The sequence below is a fragment of the Pan troglodytes genome, chromosome 2 (genome assembly GCF_028858775.2).
Source record: "Pan troglodytes isolate AG18354 chromosome 2, NHGRI_mPanTro3-v2.0_pri, whole genome shotgun sequence".
Taxonomy (NCBI): Eukaryota; Metazoa; Chordata; class Mammalia; order Primates; family Hominidae; genus Pan; species Pan troglodytes.
The window spans coordinates 127,084,946-127,109,983 of record NC_086015.1 but is presented as its reverse complement, the minus strand read 5'-3'; the positions used below and the strand labels follow the sequence as shown (position 1 = coordinate 127,109,983).

The 25,038-nt window shown below is 45.0% G+C and overlaps 1 protein-coding gene and 1 non-coding gene across 5 annotated transcripts in view; one reads left to right on the top strand and one right to left on the bottom strand.

Moving 5' to 3' along the window:
* MYLK (myosin light chain kinase) overlaps window positions 1-25,038 on the top strand; it is a 272,113-nt gene that overhangs the window by 50,345 nt on the left and 196,730 nt on the right. For all 4 annotated transcript variants that reach the window (XM_063806189.1, XM_016941768.4, XM_016941763.4 and 1 more), the window contains one exon: window positions 2,271-2,393. The gene's annotated coding sequence lies outside the window, so the exon portion shown is untranslated. The remainder of the gene's footprint in view (window positions 1-2,270; window positions 2,394-25,038) is intronic.
* Window positions 19,669-19,799, bottom strand: LOC112208823 (small nucleolar RNA SNORA5). Its single transcript, XR_002943377.1, has one exon. It is a non-coding gene; the product is annotated as a small nucleolar RNA SNORA5 (small nucleolar RNA).

Genomic DNA, 25,038 nt, shown 5'->3' with positions numbered 1-25,038 from the left:
AGTCCTCTCTCTGGAGAGAGACCTTTTGGAGGTTAGCACTGGAGGGCCCTGTCACCTGATGAAGTGGCTTCGTGTCCTCATCTGACAAGGAGAATTGTGTGACCTCTCTTGTTTCCTTTTTTGCCATGAGTGTCAGGGAACTCGGGGATAGATGTAATGCTTGATAGGGTTGAAAAATTAGCTTAGAAAATCATTTCGCCCATATTATCAGCTTTTATATAGTTTTAATTTTTAAATAATTAACAGCTTTATTTTTTGTTTTCTTGTGAGTGGCTTCTAATTATTTGAGAAGCAGGAGAGTATTAAGTGTCTGTGGTGCAGGTGAGTTGTGAAATAATAGCCAGATGTGGCCTAATCAGCTGGGCAAAAGAACGGGAATGACAGAGCACCCAGGGGCCTCCCGTGTGCATGGGGCAGGGTAGGGAACTGAGGACAGGAAGAGCAGCAGGTTTGGAGGCTCCTCTGGCTGGTAGAAAGCGGAAGGGGGCTGCTGAGAATGAAGGGCCAGGTGTGCTCACTGGAGGTGGGGTCGAGGTTAAGGAACTAAGAAGCGATAGGTATCCCTAAACCTTCACCAGAGATGGATATACATTGAGTGGGGTGGCAGCAGATGTCCTGAGCTTGACCTTTCTCTTCAAGATCAAGAGAAGTCCTGCTGGGATTGCCTGGATTAGCTTATGAGACATGTGGAAACCATTCCTTATAGAAACACCTGTTCTGCTTGAGCTCTCATTTGGTCCTGTGGCCAAACAGATTACAGGGAGCAACTGGGTGCAGACAAGGCTGGCATTCCTGAAATGAACTTTCTGCTGACACTTCCTGTCCAGGTGGAAAAGAGCACCTGGCTGTGGGACTGTAATGGGGTGGGAATTCCACCTTATCCTGCCCCTTCTTTGAGAGACCCGTCTCTCCTGTTTCCTTTTCAAAGTGTCCCTCAAAGTGTCAGGGGAAGCCACAACCCTAAACTCAGGGTTTCCACCCTCTCTGTCTCCTTTGTGATTTATTAAGGGATTGTGTAAGGACTTTTTCAGTGTGGAAGTCCCCTGCTGAAATGCTGTCTTAGTCTATCTGTGCTGCTATGACAAAATACCTGAGGCTGGGTGATTTACAAATAGTAGAAATTTTTTTCCTCACAGTTCTGGAAAATGGAAGTCCAAGATCAAGACACCAGCAGATTTGGTGTCTTGTGAGGGCTGTTTTCTGCTTCCAAGATGGTGCCAAGTTGCTTTGTCCTCACTTGGCAGAAGACAGAAGAGCAAAAAAGGGCCTCACCAGTTCGCTCCAGCCCCTTTATAAGGTTGCTGATCCTATTCTCGAGGGCTCTGCCCTCTTGACTTAATCACCTTCTAAAGGTCCTACCTCTTAACACTGTTGCATCAGGGATTAAGATTCAACATAAATTTTGGGAGGGAACAGAAAACATTCAAAAACAGCAAATGCCATTGTGAGGGCTTGATTTCCTTTAGATTTTCAAACTGTCCTTTTCAAATTAACACACCATCTGGATGGGTAGCTTATGGAGGGCTCTGAAATAAGTTATTTGTCCCTCTGAGGAAATGGAATTGCTACTTACTGTAGGTATTTGTTTCCCTCTTAAGAAGTGAGATTTGCCCTCAGAGGAAAACAAAAGTGTCTGAAGGGAGGAGAAGGGGGAACTTCAGGAGCCTGGGCCAAGCTGAGCGGGGGGGTCCCGTGTTCCGCCTTGGTGTGGTGCTGGGGGAACAGAGCATATCAGCCCAGCCCTGGGACAGTGGAGGTAGGAGAGACACTCCTCTAGAAGCACAGTGCTTTCCCAGTGTGTTGGTGTTTCTTTTCCTGCCCTGTCAGCCCTTTATTCCCCTGGCCATGTCACCGAAGCCAGATCCCTGATAGCCAGGAGCCAGCTCCCTCCAGAAGGCCCCAACAGCCACCTACCTGCACTGCCTTTCACCTGCAGGAAGGCAGCTCCCATGGCCTTCCTCCCTCACCCCTGCGAGGGCCTCTCCCTAGACCCTGCAATCTACCCTGAGTACCACCGTCATGGTTCTGCGTCTGTCCTCTGTGGGGGAAGAAAGTACCTCGTTCTGGTTCTCCTTGTAACTATTGTTCCTGAACTCTAAACGTATAACCCCCCCACACGGTAATAAAAGCCACCCATCGTCACTGTTGGGATGCTTCCCTATTTCTACATAGCCTGTCCCAGAGTGATGTACTCCTCCCAGCTGCTCCCACATCCCTTTTGCGTGTCTGTCTCTGATTTGGCTTTCCTTTCCTCCTTCCCACCCACCCAGGTGGCTCCCGGCTGCCTCTGCTGCAGTTCAGAGCAACTTCAGGAGCTTCCCAGCTGAGAGCTTCAGGACGCCTTTCCTGTCCCACTGGCTCAGTTGCCACAACAAACAACAGAGAAGACGGTGGTGAGTGAACATAGTTTACATTATGCTGTTGACCATTCCTCCTCAGTCCACCCTGAGGAGGCTGCAGAGAGGGGAGCTGTGTGTCTTTCTAGGTGCCCAGAAGAGACTGCTGCCCCCAAGGTGAGATGGCACCTGGCCAGCTGCCCAGGCAGGTAGGAGTGAAGGCAGTATGCTGTAGCATTGTCTGTTGATCTTGGCTTAGCTGGTCAGAATTCTTGAACTGGTGAAGGTGGTGGGAATCATCATTGGAACTAGCCAGGAAACAAGATTAAGGGCCTGCGGGGTGCCCTGGCTGCTGCTAGAAACTGTTCACACTGCGTGCTGTGGTACTCCATCCTTCCAAGCTGGCTGAAAACTTTCTCTTCCTGCTGCTCCAGGAGGCTGCTCTGACTAACTCTGGTTTTGATTTCTCCTTTGACTCCATGGTTCCTTGGCAAGCAGGCATTGTTGGGGATGGAACACAGGTGGAACTTTGTGTTACCTGGACCCATAACCATAGCTAGTTCTGTGGGACTGAGCAGCTTCCAGAGCACTATCCATAACCTGGTCACCTGCACTCTGTTTGGTGAGAAATCCTGTGTGATAATAGGTGTAGAGTGAGCCTGTTTAACAAAGACAGTGCCTTCTTTGGGCAGCTGTACAATAGTAAATATTCTAAATAATATTCCAAAATGTGGGTGATCGTTTGGGATTTCATATGTGTAATTTGGGGCTTAGGGTGTTTCCATTGCTTTCTGCAGCTTTAGCAGTGAGGAAGGTGGTTTCCCGCTGCTACCCTTGACCCCCTCCTTAGGGTCTAACTACTACAGTACTTCAGGGGTCCTCAGCTAACATCAGCCTGGGGTGAGGGTGTCAGTTAACTCTCAGTGCAGAGGAGGCTGGCAGGGCCAAAACCAATACCAGTGAAACAAAGAAAGTGAGAAGGTTGGTGGGTGGTGGACATGGGGAGGCATGAATTAATAACAGGAAGTGTGGTCTGTGATTTCAAAAAAATAATACTGATAATTTCCCCCATGGTGCTAAACCTGCTTTGAACTATGGCCCCATCATTGACTTGAGGGAATAGCTTCTTAGATTACTTTGAAAGACATATCGAAGTATGTAGGGTCTGCTCTTTTGTTAAGGAAATAAATCCCATAACATTAAAGGAATTTTTTAAAAAGTGACTATAAGGTTGGACTCTAATATGGCTGATAAAGGGAAAAGCAGTGTCCTGCTACTGCCTGAAAGAAAACACAGCATATGTGGCTCAGATGGGGGCTTTATTTTAGGATTTGTGGGAGGCTGGACCAAAGCGAACACTGAACGTATGAGCAAGGCGTCCTTTAAAGGAAAGCCTTAAGGCTTTTCACACTGTGAAGCACCATAGGTAGAAGATCAAAGGATGCACAAAATAATGCAAGTCCCTTCTATTTTAAAGACACATCTGCCTGGCCAAAAGTCAGGATGAAAGTAGTGCCTCTGGTACTGGTGAGCGGGCTATGCCAGAAGCCCTCTTTGTTTAGTCACCTACTTTATGCTGTGACAGGGACATTTGCAGTGAGGAAAAGAAGTAAATAAAAATGCGATAAAACTTCAGTTTTAAAGCCTAGGGGCACATGACACCATAGGACTCACCCAGTATTCCTTTCTTCACATCATTGGGGCCATGTGAGCAAAGCTCTTGAGATACATCTGGTCAGTGCAAAGGCAGTCTAGAACTCATGCCCTTCTCTGTGAGTCCCTTAAAGTCTGAGCCAATGGGACACTCATAGGTAATACAGGACTCCTTAGCAAGATGTAAACATTTTTTAAATTTAATTTAATTTTTAAAAATTTACAAATAATAGTTGTGCATATTCATGGAGTACATAGTGATGTTTTGATACAATTAATATATGGTGATCAGATCTGGGCAATTAGCATATCCATCATTGCAAACATTTATCATTTCTTTATGTTTGAAACATTCAATATCCTCTTCTACCTATTTGAAACTATATAATATATTATTGTTAACTATAGTCATCCTACCATGGTATAGAACAGTAGAACTTATTCTTCTTATCTAGCTGTAATTTTGTATCCTTTAGAAATCTCTCCCTCTCCCACCCTTCTTCCTACCCTTCCCAGCCTCTAGTATGCTCTGTTCTACTTTTTTACTTCTTTGAGATCAATATTTTTTAGCTTTCACATATGAATGAGAACACACCGTGTCTAACTTTCTGTTCCTGGCTTATCTCACTTAATATAATGTCCTCCAGTTCTATCCGTGTTGCCGCAAATGGCAGGATTCATTCTTTTTTATGGCTGAATAGTATTCCATTGTGTATCTATACAACATTTTATTTATCCATTCATCTTCTGTTGGATACCTGCATTGATCCCATTTCTTGGCTATTGTAAATAGTGCTGCAGTAGACATGGGGATACAGACGTCTCTTTGATGATTTCCTTTTTTCTTTTGGATAAATTTCCAGTAGTAGAATTGCTGGATCATATGGTTGTTTTATTTTTAGTTTTGGAAGAACCTCTATATTGGTTTTCATAGTTGCTATACTAGTTTATATTCCCACCAAGAGTATATGAGTTTCCTTTTCTCCTCATCCTTGCCAGCATTTGTTGTTTGTCTTTTTGAAAATAGCCATTCTAACTGGGATAAGATGATACCTCATTGTGGTGTTGATTTGTATTTCCCTGATGATTAGTGATGTTGGGCAGTTTTCCATATATTTGTTGGCAATTTATATTTCTTCTTTTGAGAAATGTCTGTTCATATCATTTGCCCATTTTCTAATCAGATTGTTTTTCTGCTGTTGAATTGAGTTCCTTGTATATTCTGGATATTAATCCCCTGTCAGGTGAGTAGTTTGCAAATATTTTCTCCCATCCTGTAGGTTTTTTCACTATTTGTTTTATTTGCTTCCCTTGCTATGCAGAAACATTTTCATTTGATATAATACTATTTGTTTATTTTTGCTTTTGTTCCCTGTGCTTTTGAGGTCTTATTCATAAAATATTTTCCCAGACCAATGTTCTGAGGCATTTTCCTTACGTTTTCTTCTAGTAATTTTATCATTTCAGGTCTTACATTTAGGTCTTTGATCCATTTTGAATTGATTTTTGTATAGGATGAGCGGTGGAGGGTCTAGTTTTATTCTTCTGCATTTGGATATCCAGTTTTCCCAGCACCATCTATTCAAGAGAGTATCCTTTTCCCAAAGATGTTCTCGGTACCTTTGTCAAAAATCAATTGGCTGTACCTATGTGGATTAATTTCTGGGTTCTCTATTTGTTCCGTTGGTCTATGTGTCTGTTTTTATGCTAATACCATGCTGTTTGGGTTACTACAACTTTGTAGTATATTTTGAGGTCTAGTAGTGTGATACCCCCAGCTTTGTCATTTTTGGTCAGGACTGCTTTGGCTATTTAGGGCCTTTCATTGTTCCATACAAAGTTTAGGATTTTTTTTTTCTATTTCTGTGAAGAATTTCATTGGTATTCTGATAGGAATTGCATCCAATCTGTAGATTGCTTTGGATAATATTGTCATTTTAACAATATTAATTCTTCTGATCCATGGGCATAGGATGCGTTTCCACTTGTTTGTATCCTCTTCAATCTCTTTCATCAGTGTTTTGTAGTTTTCCTTGTAGAGGTCTTTCACCTCCTTGGTTAAATTTATTCCTATTTTTTTTTAGTAGCTATTGTAAATGGGATTGCTTTCTTGATTTCTTTTCAGCTAGTTTGTTGCTTGTGTGTAGAAATGCTACTCATTTTTGTATATTAATTTTGTATCCTGTAACTTTACTAAATTTGTTTATCAGTTCTAAGTTTTTTGGTAGAGTCTTTATATATATATATATATATATATGGTGTTTTTCATCTTTTCATTTCCAGATGTAAGAATCCCTTGAGCATTTCTTGTAAGGCCAGTTTAGTGGTGATGAATTCCTTTACTTTTTGCTTGTCTGTGAAATATTTTATTTCTTCTTCATTTCTGAAGGTTAGCTTTGCTGGGTATAATATTCTTCGCTGACAGAGTTTTCCCCTTCTTTCTTTCAATAGTTTAAATTCTATTCTTTCCTGGCCTGTAAGATTCCTTTTGAGAAATCTCCTGTTAGTCTAACAGAGATTCCCTTATATGTAACTTGGTGCTTTTCTCTTGATGCTTTTAAAATTCTTTCTTTGTCTTTGACTTTTGACAATTTGATTATAATGTGCCTTAGTGAGGACCTGTTTGGGTTTTATCTATCTGGGGTTCTTTGAGCTTTCTAGACCCAAATGTCCATCTCTCCCCTAAGACTTAGGAAGTTTTCTGCTAATTTTTATTGCATTAATTGATTTCCTTTTAGTTCTTTTTAAATGATATCCATCTCTTTGTTGAATTTCTCATTCAAATCTTCAATTATTTTCCTGATTTCATCAGATTATCTCACTGATTTTCCTTAAGATTATTATTTCGAATTGTTTTTCTGGCATTTCATATATTTCCTTATGATTGGAGTCTGTTACTAGATAATTACTATTTTTCTTGGGAGGTAACATATTTTCTGATTTTTTTATGGTTGTGTTTCTACATTGATTTCTATGCATCTGGTGGAAAAGTTGCCTCTTCCAATTTTATGAAGTAGGCTTTGTAGAGAAAGACTTATATGAATGTGTCTTGTGATGTCGGTTCAGTGGGGTGCATTTGCCTGGGTTCTAGGTGGATGCATTAGTGTAGTCTCTGTTAGTTTCTTCACCTGTAATCCACACTAGTGGTATTTGTGGTTTCTTAGTGACCTAGGCTGAAAGAGTTTGTGGTGACAGTGGTGCAGCTTTGCCAGGCTGGGCTTGCTGGGCTATTTCTAAGGTTGGAGGATATAAATGTAAAGGATGGATTGACCAAATTTGGGTCTAGCTTGCTGGGTTTGGGAGCCCAGGGCTGTTATTTCGGCCAGGAGCATGAGCATGCAGATGTTTGGCCAACCTAGTGTGCCTGTCAGGAGTGGTCTGTGGGGCTGCTTTTCAGACTCAGGACAGGATGCTGAAAGAAGTCCACTTGGCTGGACTCAGGTTGTGTTTGCTGGGGACTACCTATAGGTCTGTTTCTCATGCTTGTGACAGCTGCATGGTTGCCTGATTGGCTGGGGGGCATGTCTGCTGGGGATGGCCCATGGGGCTCTTTCTTCATCTCAGGACATGGGCTTATAGCTGCTCAGCCAGCCTGGTGATGTGTCTGCCAGGGGCAGCCCATGCAGCTGCTTATTAGGCCCAGGATGCAGGTGCAAGGCTGCTCAACTGGTGTGGTGGTATGCCTGCCAGAGGTGGCCCACAGGGCTGTATCTCAGGCTGGGACGTGGACAGACAGCTGCTCAGCCAGCCTGGGAGAATATCTGCTGGGGGTGGTCCACAGTGTTGTTTCTTAGGTTTGGGACCCAGGTGCAAAGCTGCTCAGCTGGCATAAGGGCATACCTGCCAGGAATGTCCTGTGGGTTTCTCAGGCCCTTTTTTGGGGGTGGGGGTGGTACAGGGCCACTAGGCAAGCCAGGGACATGCCTGCAAAGGGGGGATGCTATTATGGAGCTGTTTCTCAGGTCCAGAGTGTGGATGCATAGCCACTTTGCTGGTGCAGGGGCATATCAACTGCTTGAAGCCTCAGGGGCCTCTCCTATTTAGAGGAGGGCATGCAACCATTTGGCTGGCTCAAGGGTGGGTTTGCCCCAGGCAGAACTGACAGATTGTTCCTCTGGCTGGAAGTGCAATGGCAGGGGTTGGTTTCCCTGCTGTACAGGACCAGAGTCACAGCTGATCTTGGGCCCATGCAACTGGGGTTGTGGCTACAGCCACCCATGTAAGCTTGGTGTAAGGAAAATGGAGCTCCAGTGCTGGAAGGTGCAGTACTTACTGGCCCCCAGAGCAGGATGCAATCCAGAGGTGGCTGAGGTCTCAAGATTGTGCCTTGCTGCAGCAGCTTGGCTCACAAGGGATGGGAGAGATGGGAAGGCATACTTTGTGCTCCTAAATCAGGGCAATGTGGCTGTGTGAATTCCAGTGGCTCTCCAAACTGGGCCCAGGACTTGTAAGGACTGTGGGATTCTCCTGTTGTAAGGACTGTAGGTGTTTGCAATGCCAATGGGGACGGGTGGGGATCTTCTGCTTATCTTTTCCTTGCAACAAGAAGTCTCTCCTGACTCCAGACAATCTTGGCAGGGGAGATAGATCTGCAGAAGTTGGGTGGCTCCATGCTGCCCTCCTGGACACCACAGGTGTATCTCCATGCCCTACTACTTTCTAACACTCTCCCTACCAACATTTCTCAATAGATGTTTCAAAAGGGCAAGTAACCTGTAGTTTCCTCCATAGGTATTTTCAGAGATGTCAGTGGAAAGTCTCTTATCTGAATTCTATGACTTTTTTTTTCTTTTTTTCTTTTTTTTTTTTTTTGAGACAGGGTGTTGCTCTGTTGCCCAGGTTGGAGTGCAACGGCACAATTATAGCTCACTGCAGCCTCGACCTCTCAGGCTTAAACAATCCTCCTGCCTCAGCCTCCTAAGTAGCTGGGACTATAGGCACACACCACCATATCCAGCTTTTGAATTCTTTGTAGAGATGGGATCTTGCTGTGTTGTCAGGGCTGGCCTCAAACTCCTGGGCTCAAGCAATGCTCCCACCTCAGCCTCTTGAAGTGCTGGGATTCCAGGCTTGAGCCAACGAACCCAGCCTTATGAATTCCGTGTTTTTAATGAAGATGATCATTCTGCTTTTGATATAATAACTTTGAACAATGAATTATGATATATATCATATCAAATTATATTTACATATGCTTCATTATTATTTTTCTTTTTTTAATGAAAGCACATGTATTTTAGAGAGCTCTATATTGCTTGATATATAACTTGTAGTTAAATATGGGGTTTGATCATGTTTCTTTAAAAGGTGGGCATTAGGACCTTGATCAATAGTGTAACCATCTCTTACGTTATTGTTTCTATGAAAAATTCAGTCCCCTTCCCCAGAAAAGAATGTAACTCCCATCAATGTGGCTAACATGACATGACATTCTACCAGGCATGACTTTCATTCATTTAACAAGTGCTCTTTGAATGAGGAGTGAGGCAAAGTCCCTGCTCTCATGTAATTTTCATTCTAGTGGAACAGGAAGACAGTAACATCCAGCAGTGATTTTAAAGTACAGTAAGAGCCAGATTCTGCGGCTCACACCTGTAATCCCAGCACTTTGGGAGACCAAGGCAGATGGATCACCTGAGGTCAGGAGTTTGAGACCAGCCTGGCCAACATAGTGAAACCCTGTCTCTGCTCAAAATACAAAAATTAGCTGGACATGATGGTGTAGGCCTGTAATCCCAGCTACTCAGGAGGCTGAGGCAGGAGAATCACTTGGACCCAGGAGGCAGAGGTTGCGGCGAGCTGAGATCGCGCCATTGCACTCCAGCCTGGGGGACAAGAGTGAAACTCTGTCTCAAAAAAAAAAAAAAAAAGAAACAATAAAGTACAATAAGGAGCATAAGGGGATGAAGAGATTGGGTAGAGGGGTATTTTATATAGGATGGTCAAGTGGTCAAGAAAGGCCCCTCTGTGGAGGTGATATGTAAGCAGAAAACAATAAAATAAAGGAGGGGGTCTTGAGAAGATCTGGAGGAAGAAAACTATTCAGGATAGGTAAACTGTCCACTGCAAAGACCCTGAGTCAGGAGTGAACTTGGTGTGGTTGGAGGAACAGCAAAGTAGGCCAGTGAGTGTAAGAGTGGGAGGGCAGAGCTTAATAGGAGATGAGTTTGGGGCAGTGAGCCAGAGCTGGGTGATGCAGGGCCGTGTAGGCCATGGTAAGGGGTTTGGGTTTTATTCTGTGTGTAGTGGGCAGCCGTTGGAGGGTGTTGAGTGGGGAGCACCACAATCTGACTGTGTGAGGGAGCTAACTGTAGGGAAGTGAGAGTGGAATTAGGGAGGCACATAGGAGACTGCTACAGTGGTCTAAAAGCATGACAATGGTGCCTTGGATGGCTGGTGGCAGTGGAGGTGGAGGGGAGTGATAAGATTAAAGTTAGAACCAGTCAGAGCTGCTTATGGATTGGAAGTGGAGGGAGAGGAGTGAGGGATGAATTCTGGGCCTGAGCACTTGGGTGGACAGTGGAGCCTTTTGCCTGCATGGGAAATGCTGTGAGAAGAGCACATTTGGCTGGAGGAAATGGAGAGGTCCTGTAGGTCTTGTTAGATAAGCCAGTCGAGATCTGGAGTAGACAGTGAGATGTCAAATTCTGTAGGTCAGTGGAGAGGGTGGGATAAGAAATGTGTGTGGAGATCACCAGCTTCTAGATGGTGTATAAAACCACAGGACTGGATTTGATCACCTCAGGAGTGAGCATGCCAGTCATTTAGAGACCAGGAAAAGGAAGTAGGAAGAAAAACAGGAGAGCATGGCATTCCAGAAACCAAGGGAAGAAAGTCTGTCAAGAAGCAGGGGTGGTGATTAACTGTGTTAATGTGTTAGTGCAGCCACGAGGTGTTTAAACCCATTATCACACAAGGAATGATGCTTTCTTGGTGATTTCCTGCTTTCATATGTGTTCGTGGACCTCATCTTCCCCCATTAAACTGGAACCTCATTGAAGCCAGGGATGATTTCTTTCTTCTGTTTGCACTTAGAGCCACTTAAAGCTGTCCCTTAACTGCCTCACTCCAAAAGCTCTGCAGTGTGAGGTTGAGGCCTGAAGTGACGTTTCTTGAGGAGCTACTTTTGGAGTTGTGTATTGGGGTGGTGTGGGGACAGTGATGACAAGGAAGGTCCAGGACTAGTCCCTTCCTAGGCAGAAGAGGCTACTGATGTCCCAACTCTGAGTAGAAGGGTTGGGTGGCAGAGGAGAAGACAGATGGAAGAAGTAGGACAGATGCACAAATGTGTCAGATTCTTAACTTCAGAAACTGTCAGCCCCACAAACGTGGTCATAGAACTTCAACCTGAGGAAGCAGGGACACTGATGGGTCATGATGGGCTCTTTGCCCACTGATTGATGCAGCAGTGGGATTCTTTACCATACTCTGTAAAGTACACATGACCCCCTGCTGCAGATGAAGAAGGATGGAGGAGTCCCTCATGGCTTCCCTTGAAGGTTTCTTACACAGAACTACCAGTTCAGGTTCTTACAAAGACTGGATAATCCAGATGGTACCTGTGTCTGGGGAGTAATTCTATGGGCTGCGCTTTGGGACAGCAGTGGCCTCTTCTTTTGACCAGGTTTCATTTCTCTGTATTGATGAGGAGTACCCAGGCCTGAGGGTCTGGCCATTTTTGACTAGAGGCAGTATCTGTGGTGGAATAGCCTGAAGACCCTGTCTTAGCCTATTTTATGCTGCTATAAAAGAATATCACAAACCAGGTAATTTATAAAGAATAGAGACTTATTTCTTACAGTTCTGGAGGCTGGGAAGTCCAAGTTCAAGGGCTGGCTTCTTGCCAGGGCCTTCTTGCTGTGTCATCCCACGGTGGAAGGTAGAAGGACAAGAGAGAATAAGAGAGCAAGAGGAGGGTTGGACTTTTTTTTAAATAACAAACCCACTCCTACAATAATGAACCCATTCCTGAAATAACATGAATCTATTAATGAGAACAAAGCCTTCATTACTTAATCACCTCTTAAAGGTCCCACCTCTCAAAACCGTTGCAGTGGGAGTCAAGTTTCCAAAACATGAATTCTGGGGGACACATTCAAACCACAGCAACCCCCTACAGGGTTGGACAAACTGGAAGTTAATCTATATAGGTAAAGGGTTGGGTTTTCTGGCAATTGGGAGATTGCGATGAGGTTTGGATCTTGTCCTGTCTCTTACATAAACATAATGAAAGCAGACGACCCATAGTATCATAGGAAAGCATAAGAGTAATTTCTGGTTGGGGCACTTGTGAACACTTTGACAAAATGGAAAGCCATCTTGGGGGAGGCAGGACCAGCAGTTGAGCCCCTACAACACAAAGGAGACCCTGGGTGCGGGATGAAGGTGGACCCCTAGCCCTGTAAAGTTTAAGCTGGTAGGAGGCCTGCAGATCAAGGGTTCATCCCCTGGAGTTTTTCTTGGAACTTATTACTAAATGTTTCCAGATAATCCCTGATCATGGGGCCTGATAAAATTCATTCTTACTGCTAAAACTATGTTAAGATAAAAGTTGTTTTTATTCATTTGCTATCCATTAAAGCCATCACAGACTAATTATTTTTCAAAAGAAAGAAAACTATGCTACAGTTCTGCAAGTAACTTATGACCAGATGTTGAGATCTTGGGATACCCTGCCCTGCTTAAAATATATTATAAGAGATCTTTAGACAGTAAAATCTAAAAATAAAACCCAAAATATAAAAAAAGATGAATAATAGCAAAGCATGATAGCTCAAGAGTTTTGTTGGCTTTTTAATTTTTTATTTATTTTTAAAAGAATCATTAGTTATAATTTCATACCAGTTGCTGAGACTTAGATATACCAATTTTGTAGTGGGGAGGGAGGGTAATTATAGAAAGCAAGAGAGAAAACTTTGAAAATCACTGGTAGCTCAGCCGGGCGTGGTGGCTCACGCCTGTAATCCCAGCACTTTGGGAGACCGAGGTGGGTGGATCACTTGAGGTCGGGAGTTCGACACCAGCCTGGTTAACATGGTGAAATCCTGTCCCTACTAAATATACAAAAAAAAAGAATAGCCAGGTGTGGTGGTGCACACTTGTAATCCCAGCTACTTGGGGAACTGAGACAGGAGAATTGCCTGAACCTGGGAGGCAGAGGTTGCAGTGAGCCGAGATTGCACTACTGCATTCCAGCCTGGGCAACAGAGTCAGACTTCGTCAGAAAGAAAAGAATAAAAGAGAGAGAGAGGAAAGAAGGAAGGAAGGAAGGAAGGAAATCAATCACTGGTAGCTTAGCTCAATAGTCCATGGGTATCTGCAAGCTAGACTTTATCATGCACACAAATCCTCTATCTAAAAATGAGTGGCAGTGGAAGTAGTGGTAGGAGGCAGGAGTGAAGATCATGTCCCATTAATTTAGGGTATCTGAAAAAGACGTGGAGCCATGACTGCTTCTGTATCTACCAGCTTTCCACTTAGCTGCCTGAGGTGAGTAGAAATTATATTAGGCATTTCCATAACCTTATCCTTAACTGTGTTCCCTCCTTTTCTTAGTGCCTGAGGTGAGTCTGGCAGTATCTGTACTTCCCTGCTCCCATTCATACAACCATGTTCTTAGATCCTGGCTTGATGTGGGTTAGTCAGCTGTTCTAGGCCAGATTTCTCAGATTTCTGTTCTTACCTGTTCTGCCCAACTACAACAGCTGGTGTCCTGCTGGCCTTTGCCTGAGTCACACCCTCAGGTCATGCATCCCCACCTTTTACAGGCAGGGTTGTTAGCATGAGAGCCCTGCTCTGTGCTCTCAGTGAAGGATGAAGGGAGAGGAGAAGAGCACCCTAGGATGCTGGTAGAACTTTCAGTTCTCTTGCCAACAAATTGAATGAAGTTAGAAGCTCTCCGTAAGTTTTATTCAGTACAGACCTGGTGTCTGATGCTACAGTTAAGAGACTAGATTTAGAAGGAGGGTGGTGCACCTGTTTTGGTGGGAGGAATGAATGGGATGTAAGGAGAGATGATGGTCTGTGCATCTCAGACAAAGGAACTTAAAAAGAGGAGTCTTCAAAAGAATGCCCCCTGCAAAAAAAAAAAAAAAAAAAAAAAAAGGAGGCTTAGAAATATCTCAAATGAACAGAAATTTGAATTAGAATCCGAAGATGAAAATCAACAGGAATAATAAGAAAATAAATAAAGAAACATTCTTTACTTAAAAATTTTAAAAAGTCAGCTAAACGTTGCTAGGATGTGAAGGGGTAGATGACATTTTAAGATAAAGACTATGGGAAAGGAGTTTATTTTGCCACTATCTTTTCTATAGGCTTTTGCTAATAGCTGTGAAGGGTCTTAGATTTCATATACTTTCAAGTTAAGGAGTTAACCTGCCACAGTTTCATACCTGCTGGCAGAAGATGAGACTCATGGGGTAGAGATAAGGGACTTTATGATTCACAACAGTAACAGTAATCAGAACATCATCATTTTCCTGTACTGGTTCTTTGAGCTCCAACCCCCACAGGTTGACACCAAGAGGGCCAGGTGATACCTGCACACACAGTGGAGAGAATTCCTGAGCCTAGGGAACTTGAGAGTTCTGTAATGAACAGTAAGTGTGCCTGCACTTTGCTGCATCCTGAGGGAAACTCTCTCTTTGAAGGTTGTTTGCTATGCAAATCTTCTTGAAAAGATAGTCGGGAACAAAGGCAGTCAGTGCCTCTGCTTGCAAGATGTGCAAAACTGTGAGAGACATGAAGAATGGTCTCCCAACTGTTGCATCAATAAAAAGGAAAGGAAGCTAATGTTTATTTCATCCTTGTTATGCACCAAGCACTGACCAGGAGACTTCTCGTTTCTTGCCTCATCAAAGTTTCAAAGCAGCCTTGCCCAGGGTGGTACTGTTGTTGTTTTATCGGTAAGGAAGCTGGTGAGTCAGGGAACTGGAATATCTAGGTGGAGGACTTGTGTATGTATTATGTACTTCTTATATGCTAAGCATTGTGCTAAGAAGTAGCTAAAACTTAATTAGATGCTTATCAGGTGCCAAGCACAATTCTAAGAGCTCTCCATGAATTGATTGATTTAATTCACCACAACTAAGATTATCAGGTGCTGCTGAGGAAACTAAGGCACAGTGGGTGACAGAACTGAGATTCAAATCTGCACATTTAACCACTGTGTGGTTGCGAGTTGTGGGTTTTTGTTTTTGTTTTTGAGAGAGGGTCTGGCTCTGTCGCTCAGGCTGGAGTGCAGAGGTGCCATCTCTGCTCACTACAACCTCTGCCTTCTGGACTCAAGCAATCCTCCTTCCTCAGCCCCCTGAGTGGCTGGGACCACAGGCATGCACCACCATACCCAGTTAATTTTTGTGTTTTTTTGTAGAGTTGGGGTTTGCCATGTTGCCCAGGCTTGTGTCGACCTCCTGGGCTCAAGTGGTTGACTCGCCTTGGCCTCCCAAAGTGCTGGGATTACAGGTGCCCTGTGGTTGTGTTCTTTCTTCATTCCTCAGAGTCATAGCAAGAGGGTCATAGTCAAACTAATGTGTGCCCAGAGGAAGTGGATGTATTTGAAAACTGCCAAGTAGAAATAGTTGAAGTGGGACTGATTTTGTTTAATCTGCAGAACGATAAAGGATAAGTGATGCTTGTCTTCAAATATTTGCAGGCATGTCTTATAGAAGAGGAGAGTTCACTCTGTGTGACTGCAGGAGGCAGAATTGGGTCCATTTACGGGGAGGCATATCATGGCTCAGCAAAAATCATTTCTTGAATAATACAGTGCCCCCTGACATCAAAAGAGAATGGACTACCTGTGAGGGTGGTAACTCAGTGGTTACCTTTCAGAGATGTGCTGTCTGGGCTCTGTCAAGGTCCCCACAATAAACCCCTCTGCTATAGGAGCTGGGCAATGGAAGAGGATGGCCCTAATTAGGTTCTCTAGACCTTTCCTAAGAGAGCTGAACCTGCTAACAGTGACCTGAACTCCTTCCCCTGCTATGCCCCCTGTCCCTTCTTGGAGCCTCAGGCCTCAGGTCTGTTGGACATGCACAGAAATGGTTTCTCCATGTGTGAGGAGGGTGCCTTACCTCTTGAGAATCCAGGACCACCCTAAGGATCTGGAGGAGTTAGTTCTGCAGCTCCTCGCACTCTCAGGCCTGCACTATTTTTGGTTCCTTACCAGCTATCAGCCTGTAATCACCAGCCTCATGGCTCAGCTATACCCTGGCAAATCTCGTTGCACACATCAGGCCCACTGTTGCCCAGTTTGGGACAGAATAAGATTCTGTGGTTCTTTGATTCACTCTTTCCTTGTCAAGTAGCCCAAGCTTTAAAAAGCAAGTGGGAACAGGTGGTTGGGCCAGTGCTGCTCTGTGATGACCTTGCTACAGCCCCCTGACAACTCCCCTGGTGTAGCTGTAGGCCTGGGCTGAGCAGATCTGATCCAGATGCAGGCCCAGAGGGGAACCCTGGGCAGGTAGGGAAAGGAATTTGGGGAGATGCTAAGAAACAGGAGTGGTGGCAACTGGCTTCACAGTATATGTTCCACTCTGCTAGAAACGGCCTCTGCTGGGGGCTAAAGACTCCCCAGAAGTAGTCTTAATTACTCTGTGGACATCTTTAAAAGAATCTCATTTTCATCAAAGGGTTTTAAAGAGTGATGCTTAGCCCAGTGTAAAGGGCATAGTCAATATCAGATCCTGAAATAATGTCTCTGCTATCCTAGATGTCAGGAGAAACTAAAAATATCCTCATAACCCTGAGGAATTCTTGGTTTATTGCACCCATCTCTTTTCCCTCTGAACATCCTTCCAGAAAGTGAGAGAGTGAGGAAGTGAGCCAAGAAGCTTTAATTACCCAATCTGCTGACATTATTTTATCTGCGCCACTGATACTAAATCTGCACAGCATTCCACTTAAATCTCAGTGCTAACAGCAGCCTCTACAAACTTGGGCCTTTGTCCTTCTGCTGGCTGTAGCCCATGCTCTGTTTCCCACCCTTCTGCACCCTCCCTCAGACTTCTTAAATTCTGAAGCTCTCTGTGGCACCGGAAATGATCTGTCTGTGGAATGTCCATACTTCAGGAAAGTCCCCGATCTGTGTGTGTTTATTCCCAAATTCTGCTCCCCCCAACTCAGCCTGGCTGTTTGTGGTTGAGTTCTGGCACGTGCCCATCATTACAGAAACCTGGATTTGGCAGGGGCATTGTGCCATATTTCTATTATTGGCATCTTTGGAGAAGGAGGAGAAAGTCTGTCTAGTTTTTTTCCCTCTCTTTTATGTACAAATGAAAATTTCTGTCTTATGTTATTAACTTTTCTGGCCAACCAGTCAAATACATCTTCAATTTCAGGTTGGTTCCCCGGAGTGTGAAAGTTTTCTCTTGGTTTAATGTTGACTCTGTCGCCTAATAGCTGGTTCATTTGGCACCTGATTGGTGCTATGGTCATAGCTGCAACAGGCCACATTTAAGGAGGGCTTCCAGGGAACCAGCACTGTGTTGAGGACTTCAGTCCTCATGACCTCTGAGACAAGTGCTGTTACCATCTTCCCCCCATTATAGGGAGGACATGAGCTGAAAAGGTCCAAGAACTTTGCTGAAGGTCTTGCAGCAGAGCTGGGGCTGGAAGCCAGGCAGTGTGGTGCCAGAGCTGGCTGACTTCAACGCCTACTTCATGCTTCCATGCATGCATACATATGCCATACATACATATGGGAGACCCATAGGATGTATGCCATCAATGCATACTGATGTGCACACCAGTGCTCCCACCATCCTCCCAGGAAGTGTTGATATCATTATAAAACTCTGTCCTCAGCAAGTGTGTATTAAGAACTTACTGTGTGCAGATCCAAAGATGTACAAACCCAGGTCCTGCTCATAGGCATTGCAGCTGGGGAGACAAGGCCTTGATCTGCAGAATCTGAGCTGGGCTGAGCAGGGGAAGCTTCTTCTGTTTTGTTCACTGCTATGTCTCCAGGGACTATTATAGCACCTGGCAGGTAGTAAGCTCTCAAAAACGTGATGAATGAACAAACTTCTAATTAAACAAAGCCATTTACATTTTTACAAATAAATGAAAGGACACGTGAATTTCTAAAAAGTTCAAAGGACATAAACTGAGATTAGAGGACAGCCTTTTAAATTATGTACATTAAGTGGTATAAAAAGCTCCCCATGTTGTCTTCATTTTTCTTACTTTTCATAGGTTGGTGGGCACGATGTGACAGATGGGGTGCTTGTGGACCCATGTCATAGATAGGGCTTTAGAGGCTCTTAGATCCTGCTGGGTGGGGAGGGCTTACAGAAGAGATGGACCTTGAGATTGGAGTAGGACTCAGCTGGGTGGAAAAGACCATGGGAGGCATTCCAGAGCTGCCCCCACTGGCAGGATTATACTGGAGAGGGCAGAAGCCTCATGTTTTGCTTGATAGCAATCGTTTTGAACTTCACGACTTCTCGAAGCTTGGATCCTTTTCTGTCTTACTCAATACTTGCCTCACTTCCCAAGACTTGCCTAACTTGGTTGGGTATCTAAGTGTACATCCCTTCAAACCATGTAAGAATCCCTGGACCTGATACTTGCCTGAATTCTGGCACCAGATCAAGAAGAACAAGCTTAAATGGAGGCTGAGGCAGGAGAGTAAAATACTGGGGAGCCACAAGTCAGCACCAGGCAAGTTGACAGGAATCAAGAGGACCTGGTTGCAAGAGCCATAAAATCCCATGCACTCTGACTCAGTAATTGAAGTTCTTGAAATGTATCTTGGGGAAATAATCTAAAGGATTATTATGGCAATAAAGGGGCCAGGTGTGGTGGCTCATGCCTGTAATCCCAGCGCTTTGGGAGGCCAAGGTGGGTGGATCACCTGAGGTCAGGAGTTCAAGACCAGCCTGACCAACAAGGTGAAAACCTGTCTCTACTAAAGATACAAAAATTAGCCAGGCATGGTGTCAGGTGCCTGTAGTCCTAGCTACTCGGGAGGCTGAGACAGGAGACTTGCTTGAACCTGGGAGGTGGAGGTTGCAGTGAGCCGAGATTGTGCCACTGTACTCCAGCCTGGGTAACAGAATGAGACTCCATCTAAAAAAAAAAAAAGAAAGAAAGAAAGGATCAGTTTATGTCCATGAAACTGTTTGTTTTAATGAAATTGGAAGCAACCTAAATAGTAAATAACAGGGGCATCATTAAGTTTTGGCTTGTCTACTTGCTAGAATATGATACAGTCACTGAAAATAAGATTTATGAAGAGTGTTCCATATCTGAGGAAAAGCATGAAAAATGAAGGCAATGATAATTTGTATATATAATTTTATTTTTAAAAGTACATACATAGAAACAGATTGGAAAAATATTACAGAAAATTATAGTATTTATATTGGGGGAAAAGTCATTTGTAATCGTACTCACGACCAGACTTTTAGCCAATATTGTTTATTTGTTTGTGAATGACAAAAGATGATGAGACAAGGGAACTTGGGTGAGTTCAACATTCCTGTAAAGAGTCAGAAACCAGGACACTGTCTGTCTAGCAAAGGAGTAAGGACAGCTATGAGAACATGTCCAAAATAACCCGGAGTGTGAAATAACAGGTTCCTGGACAGAGGGGACATGAAGCCTGAGCTTGGCCGGAATAGGGTGAATGTGGCCGGGGAAGACACCTTTGTCTTTTGTTTTTCTAGAGGCTTGGTATCTGTAACCAAATTTATCCCTGAGCCCGAGACACAGGAACAGGGCCCATGAGTCAGTGTTTCTGTGGCAGCCTTCTGGGTCAGTGCCTACACAGGCAGGGCAGGCACCAAATTTGACACAGCTGCATGGGGAAGATATCTTTGAAGTCATGTCTTGTGTCTAGACTTAGGGAGACATGAGAGTGATTAGGGTAGAGGTGGCCTTATGTATAGCCCGGCTCCCCTGAATAGTCCCAGCATGAGTATTCAAAGAGCCCTTTCCATTCTCAAGAGCTCTCATTTGGATAATATGTTATGTGGTCACCCTAATTATTGAAAAGGAGGTTGGAGGACATTCTGGGTTGATGACAATTGCTCTGCTGGTTGCCTCTAGTGCTTAAGAAGCCATGAATTGTCCGGGCATGGTGGCTCATGCCTGTAATCCCAGCACTTTGGGAGGCTAAGGCAGGCAGATTGCTTGAGGTTGGGAGTTCGAGCCCAGCCTGGCCAACATGGTGAAACCCCGTCTCTACTAAAAATACAAAAATTAGCCAGGCGTGGTGGCACATGTCTGTAATCCCAGCAACTTGGGAGGCTGAGGCAGGAGAATCGCTTGAACCCGGGAGGCGGAGGTTGCGGTGAGCTGAGATCATGTCACTGCATTCCAGCCTGGGCAACAGAGCGAGACTCCATCTCAAAAAAAAAAAAAAAAAAGAGAGAGAGAGAGAGACAGTCAATTGAGATTCCCTGATGCAGAGGTGGGCCCAGCCTGATGGAGAAGTGGCCCAGGTGTTGTAGATGAATACAGTTCTGCTGTCTATCCTGATTAAGATAACCAAGGCAATTATTCCCAAGCTGCCCCAGCATGTGGCTAGAATTCATATTTAACTTTGACCCAAGAGCTCCTTTTCCCCTTGCAGTCTTCTTCCCCCATCCCACAAACCTGGTACATGACCATTAAAATCTCAATAAGCAGAAGCTTAAGTAAGGGTAAATAATTTGCCAGCTGAACCTTCCCCTATTTGCAACCTTTTAGCATTAGCAAGTTCTTGACTTTTCATGAAAAAGCCCTGGTATGGCTAGTGCAAAAATCAGTTCAAATGGTAGAGGATGATAACTTTAAGCAGATAGGGACTTGGCCTGAGTGGGCTCTGTTTCCTTCCTGCTGTCTGCCCTCTCTTCTATCGGCTCTGTCAAGGCACGTTTTTTGGGAACCCCATTACTGAGCAGACTGCCAAGTTGACCATCAGTGATCTAGCCTGGGAGCCAAGCCTAGGTTCATCTTGCAAGAAAAGTGGGGTGGGATTGTGGAGAAGGCCCCCTTCCCTGTGCCCACAGGAGAATTGGTGTGACCCTGAGTGCCCCAATATGCCTGGCTGGACATCTTGGGAGCACTGGGAAACAGGAGGTAAAGACCTTCACACAGTATCTCCTCACAGACAGCCTCAGCTCAGTGGGGCCCCCAGTCAACGGAGAAGCCGTGACAGGCACAGCTGACTGGATGTGTGAACAAACAGATTAACAGTTGGCCCTGCATCAGGGATTGCCAAAGTAAAGAGACATCTAGGTCTTTCATAGATGTTTTGTTCAGTTGGTTGGTTGAGGGGCACAGGTGACAAGTGTTGGGGCAAACTCTGGCTTTTCCTGGACTTAAGCAAGAAATTACCTTTTGGCACCTGGACACTGTTTTAAGTCTCTAGTTAAGAGATAAGGGGAAACCACTGTCTCACTCAAGAGAGAACGCTCTGCTTTAGAGGCCAGGCTAGAGGAATTGGCCGGGATCTGTGGAGAGGACACCTGAGCAAGCATGGGCTAATGTCAAACCATAGCTTCCTAGAGAGGCTGGGTGGAGAAACCTGACTTTCAGTGGGGGAGAAAGTACCACTGCAAAGTCTTAAACTGAAACAGGTGTAAGCAAGTTGGTTCTGACCGCCCCTCATTTGGTTTAAGCTTACATCACAAGGAACAGGTGCTGTCAATAATGAATTCAGTTTTTCTCTTGAGCCCAGAAGCAGAGCAGGATGAAGCCATTAAGGTGATAGAACCCAGCCCTGACTAATAGGTATGAGGGGGAACAGAACTGGGGGGCAAGAGTTCTTCAGTGTAGGCGTCCTGAATCTCTATCACTGACTCTGAGAAGTCCCAGGGGTCTGCTTTCTCTAAGAACAGTTCCATATTGGGTAATGACAAAAAACCAGAGTGAGATTAAAAATGGATTCTTTATATTGAGCGTTAATGATAAAAGCTCCAGGTGATAGCATTCTGTTCAATGTTATATAACTGTTAGAAATGGGGGTTAGTAGTTAGAAGTGAATTGTTAATTTAATAGATATGTTTTTATAGAAAAATGATACAAATAAGTATGTGAAGTACTGCTTTCTGGCTTAATCAATCACACCTGGAGGGGCCTAGCTGGCTGGCTGCTGTGTCCACCAGGTAGAAGCTTACCTAAATTGCTTGAAAGAAAATGTTCTGGCACTAGAATTGCCGTTTCAAAGCTTTACAGGGATGATAAACAACATACTGCTCTTCAGAGCACTATACCAATCTTGTTACTGTTGGCGAGAAAGAGCATCTAACACTCAATAAATGCTAGGCACTCCAGGCTGAATGCTAAAAAAAATGAACTGCTGCCTTTGTTTAGCACAGTGTCCCTGGTAGGGTGTGCAATTTCAAGTTCAGGAGTAGACAAGCATGAAGGGTTTTAGGGCCTTTGAACAGGTCGATGCCCCATTAGCTTTTTAATTTTCCATCCCACTTTCCTGGCTCCTGGGGCTCTACTTTTCTCTTTGATAATCTGTTTTCTCCAATAGGATTCCAAATTCCCTATTGGAAGATGAGCCTCATATCCTCAAGGCCCATGCTCCCTGAGCCAGGTATGAGTGCAGCTAATAGCTGATGGTGGTCCATTGATCTCCCTGTTGGCCCTGCATCTGCCTGTACTTCCCCCTTGCAGCTGATGGAGGATCCTGTGTGGAAGGACTCCCTCACCCCAAGTGCAAATGGCTCCCTGTTTCAGAGAGGGTTGAGAGGGGACACGCACTTTCTCCTCTCCACTGGGAACCAGCTGAGCTGACACCTCCGAGCAGAAGTTCCTCTTTGTGTTCCTGCTGATGGGCTGTGCTCTCAGTTGGTCATTGGTTTTCTCCATACCTTCTTCAGGTTCCCAGAGGTCACCATTTCTTTCCAGTTAGCCCCACTCTAGAAGAGATTTAGGGCTGGGAGAAAAGGAGAAACATGTGTTCGCCTCATTAGTATCTTTGGTGAAGTGTGAGGAGAAAAAGGTAGCCATGATTGCTAGAAAAATGAGATTGTTAAGGGAGAAAAGTGTGTCAATCTCTGTTATCACCCATCATTGCAGATGGCAAAAATCAGTTGTTCTCAGCAACATCACTGCAGACAACCTGGAACTGGAGGGTGTCCTTTGGGAGACAGGCAGGGCATGGTGTGAAAGGGCCTGTGTGAGTCACATGAGGACAGCCAAGGGTCTGACTGGACTCCTGGCCAGTCCTGCCACAGGCATTGCATGCAGCTGGTGCTTGAGTGGGTTCACCTGCCTACCTGAGGAGTACGACAGGGAAGGTGAGAACTGTCCTGAGCCTGTTGGGGGGATTGTTCATCTAGAAGAGACACGACTGGCATCCCCATTGGCAGAGCCAGGGCCAGGCTTAGAGCTGGCTTACATTTCCTCATTTTGTATTCTATTGAGCGCCAGAAATGAAGCAGAGAGGGCTGAACCCTGACACAGTGGGCCGGCCCAAGCCTGAGATTGAGGCCCAGAAAGGCCCAGGCTCAACAGACGCCAGCTCCAGACCCAGGGCCACCCTGCTCACCCATGGCTCACAGGGAGATGCAGATTGAACTCTTCGTTCCAGAGAGTGGCCACCTTGATTGGGAAGGGAAGCAGGGGCAGGGGAGGAGAGGGAAGTCACAGGGAGACTATGGGAACCACAGGAAACACGGCCATTCTGTCCTGAGGTCTGGGGGAGGGGCCTATGTCCGCGTTTCACCTACAGCGCTTATGTCATTGTATTGGGAGGAGGTAGTTGAACCTCTCACCTTATTTATAGTCCTAGCGGGTATTGTGGGCACTCAGTAAATACACAGTGATGGGTGTGTGGACAGGTAATGAGTTCTGAGCCTTAGGCCCTAGTTCTTCCTGCTCTGCTGAGAGCACAAACCTGATAAAGCTTGAGAACCATGATCAGGTAAACTGTTCGAAATAGTCAGGAGAGTCCCATCTTCTCAATCCTTTTGTCCAGCTGTGGAGTAGGCCTTTTAGACAAACAACAGTGGCCTAAGAAGTTGGAATATGGAAGAGGATTCCTATGTATAAGAACCGCAGGAAATTATGAACTTCTGGAATTTCCTTGCTGAGAGGGCTGTGTGTTGTGGCTGTGGCATTTGGCTACTGCGTGTACGTCCTATTTCCTGTAATACAAGGCTTAGCTCATCACTAGCAGACTGACAAGCTAGTCTCAGAAGCAGGGCAACTGGGATTGTCAAATGGGTTTCCTTAGTATGCTCCATCCTGCTTACTGGTGAGAGATTTAGGATAGTGTGTCTGAGCTGCTGTCTGCAGAGCAGAGTGTGCAAGTGGCTCTGCAGGTGCTGGAGCTCACAGAGAGACTGCCAGGATGTGCACCTAAGATTATATGTTTAGAGGTCTTCTTTTTGTTTGTTTGTTTTTGTTTTTTAGACGAAGTTTCACTCTTGTTGCCCAGGCTGGAGTGCAATGGTGCAATCTTGGCTCACCACAACCTCCGCCTCCTGGGTTCAAGCGATTCTCCTGCCTCAGCCTCCCAAGTAGCTGGGATTACAGGTGCCTGCCACCACGCCTGGCTACCTTTTTGTATTTTTAGTAGAGATGCTGTTTCACCATGTTGGCCAGGCTTGTCTCGAACTCCTGACCTCAAGTGATCTGCCCACCTTGGCCTCCCAAAGTGCTGGGATTACAGGCGTGAGCCACCACGCCTGGCCTGCTTAGAGGTCTTCTAACCCCAGAGAGGTTAGGACACTCCCTCAGGGCCTCACTGTTAGCAGACCCTGTCCCTGAAATTTTGTGGCCTTAAGTCAGTTTCTTCTCTGTAGGCCTTGGTTTTCTTATCTATAGACTGAGAAGGTGAGCCAGGGGCTCTCTGAGTTCTGTGATTATGTGCAATCTAGCAGCAGAGCCAGGACAGGACACCAGGACCTTTGAACTCCAGTCCACTCCCAGCTCTTCCGTGTGGCATCTCTAACAATGTGACCTTGTCACCAAGGGTCTGAAGCCTGGAATCAGAGACCTCGGTTCAAATCCAGTTGATAATAAGTAGCCATTACTTATTAGCTTTGAGAACTTTGGCTACTATTACTCAACTTCTGAGTGCTTCCTTTATCTTTAAAAT